Here is a 3,113-nt window from a genome sequence, read left to right on the forward strand (position 1 = left end):
ATTTTTTATAAATGAAACTTGTTAAACAGGGCATCCGTCAAGCAGAGTGGCACAGTGGGAGCGTGCTGGGCCCATAACCCAGAGGTTCGTGGATCGAAACCACGCTCTGCTAGCTAAGACGGTTAACTTGTTTGCCGAGGATTTTTTATTTTTTATAAATGAAACGTGTTAAACAGGGCATCCGTCAAGCAGAGTGGCGCAGTGGGAGCGTGCTGGGCCCATAACCCAGAGGTCCGTGGATCGAAACCACGCTCTGCTAGCTAAGACGGTTAACTAGTTTGCCGAGGATTTTTTATTTTTTATAAATGAAACTTGTTAAACAGGGCATCCGTCAAACAGAGTGGCGCAGTGGGAGCGTGCTAGGCCCATAACACAGAGGTCCGTGGATCGAAACCACGCTCTGCTAGCTAAGACGGTTAACTTGTTTGCCGAGGATTTTTTATTTTTTATTAATGAAACTTGTTAAACGTGGTATCCGTCAAGCAGAATGGCGCAGTGGGAGCGTGCTGGGCCCATAACCCAGAGGTCCGTGGATCGAAACCACGCTCTGCTAGCTAAGACCGTTAACTTGTTTGCCGAGGATTTTTTATTTTTTATAAATGAAACTTGTTAAACAGGGCATCCGTCAAGCAGAGTGGCACAATGGGAGCGTGCTGGGCCCATAACCCAGAGGTCCGTGGATCGAAACCACGCTCTGCTAGCTAAGACGGTTAACTTGTTTGCCGAGGATTTTTTATTTTTTATAAATGAAACTTGTTAAACTGGGCATCCGTCAAGCAGAGTGGCGCAGTGGGTGCGTGCTGGGCCCATAACCCAGAGGTGCGTGGATCGAAACCCCGCTCTGCTAGCTAAGACGGTTAACTTGTTTGCCGAGGATTTTTTATTTTTTATAAATGAAACTTGTTAAACAGGGCATCCGTCAAGCAGAGTGGCGCAGTGGGAGCGTGCTGGGCCCATATCCCAGAGGTCCGTGGATCGAAACCACGCTGTGCTAGCTAAGACGGTTAACTTGTTTGCCGAGGATTTTTTATTTTTTATAAAAGAAACTTGTTAAACATGGCATCCGTCAAGCAGAGTGGCACAGTGGGAGCGTGCTGGGCCCATAACCCAGAGGTTCGTGGATCGAAACCACGCTCTGCTAGCTAAGACGGTTAACTTGTTTGCCGAGGATTTTTTATTTTTTATAAATGAAACTTGTTAAACAGGGCATCCGTCAAGCAGAGTGGCGCAGTGGGAGCGTGCTGGGCCCATAACCCAGAGGTCCGTGGATCGAAACCACGCTCTGCTAGCTAAGACGGTTAACTTGTTTGCCGAGGATTTTTTATTTTTTAAAAATGAAACTTGTTAAACAGGGCATCCGTCAAACAGAGTGGCGCAGTGGGAGCGTGCTAGGCCCTTAACCCAGAGGTCCGTGGATCGAAACCACGCTCTGCTAGCTAAGACGGTTAACTTGTTTGCCGAGGATTTTTTATTTTTTATTAATGAAACTTGTTAAACATGGTATCCGTCAAGCAGAGTGGCGCAGTGGGAGCGTGCTGGGCCCATAACCCAGAGGTCCGTGGATCTAAACCACGCTCTGCTAGCTAAGACCGTTAACTTGTTTGCCGAGGATTTTTTATTTTTTATAAATTAAACTTGTTAAACAGATCATCCGTCAAGCAGAGTGGCGCAGTGGGAGCGTGCTGGGCCCATAACCCAGAGGTCCGTGGATCGAAACCACGCTCTGCTAGCTAAGACGGTTAACTTGTTTGCCGAGGATTTTTTATTTTTTATAAATGAAACTTGTTAAACAGGGCATCCGTTAAGCAGAGTGGCGCAGTGGGAGCGTGCTGGGCCCATAACCCAGAGGTCCGTGGATCGAAACCACGCTCTGCTAGCTAAGACGGTTAACTTGTTTGCCGAGGATTTTTTATTTTTTATAAATGAAACTTGTTAAACAGGGCATCCGTCAAGCAGAGTGGCGCAGTGGGAGCGTGCTGGGCCCATAACCCAGAGGTCCGTAGATCGAAACCACGCTCTGCTAGCTAAGCCGTTAACTTGTTTGCCAAGGATTTTTTATTTTTTATAAATGAAACTTGTTAAGCAGGGCATCCGTCAAGCAGAGTGGCGCAGTGGTTGCGTTCTGGGCCCATAACCCAGAGATCCGTGGATCGAAACCACGCTCTGCTAGCTAAGACGGTTAACTTGTTTGCCGAGGATTTTTTATTTTTTATAAATGAAACTTGTTAAACATGGCATCCGTCTAGCAGAGTGGCGCAGTGGTTGCGTTCTGGGCCCATAACCCAGAGATCCGTGGATCGAAACCACGCTCTGCTAGCTAAGACGGTTAACTTGTTTGCCGAGGATTTTTTATTTTTTATAAATGAAACTTGTTAAACAGGGCATCCGTCAAGCTGAGTGGCGCAGTGGGAGCGTGCTGGGCCCATAACCCAGAGGTCCGTGGATCGAAACCACGCTCTGCTAGCTAAGACGGTTAACTTGTTTGCCGAGCATTTTTTATTTTTTATAAATGAAACTTGTTAAACAGGGCATCCGTCAAACAGAGTGGCGCAGTGGGAGCGTGCTAGGCCCTTAACCCAGAGGTCCGTGGATCGAAACCACGCTCTGCTAGCTAAGACGGTTAACTTGTTTGCCGAGGATTTTTTATTTTTTATTATTGAAACTTGTTAAACATGGTATCCGTCAAGCAGAGTGGCGCAGTGGGAGCGTGCTGGGCCCATAACCCAGAGGTCCGTGGATCGAAACCACGCTCTGCTAGCTAAGACGGTTAACTTGTTTGCATAGGATTTTTTATTTTTTATAAATGAAACTTGTTAAACAGGGCATCCGTCAAGCAGAGTGCCGCAGTGGGGGCGTGCTGGGCCCATAACCCAGAGGTCCGTAGATCGAAACCACGCTCTGCTAGCTAAGCCGTTAACTTGTTTGCCAAGGATTTTTTATTTTTTATAAATGAAACTTGTTAAGCAGGGCATCCGTCAAGCAGAGTGGCGCAGTGGGAGCGTTCTGGGCCCATAACCCAGAGATCCGTGGATTGAAACCACGCTCTGCTAGCTAAGACGGTTAACTTGTTTGCCGAGAATTTTTTATTTTTTATAAATGAAACTTGTTAAACA

This window comes from Leiobunum rupestre, chromosome 2 (genome assembly GCF_980474605.1).
Source record: "Leiobunum rupestre chromosome 2, qqLeiRupe1.1.hap1, whole genome shotgun sequence".
Taxonomy (NCBI): domain Eukaryota; kingdom Metazoa; phylum Arthropoda; class Arachnida; order Opiliones; family Sclerosomatidae; genus Leiobunum; species Leiobunum rupestre.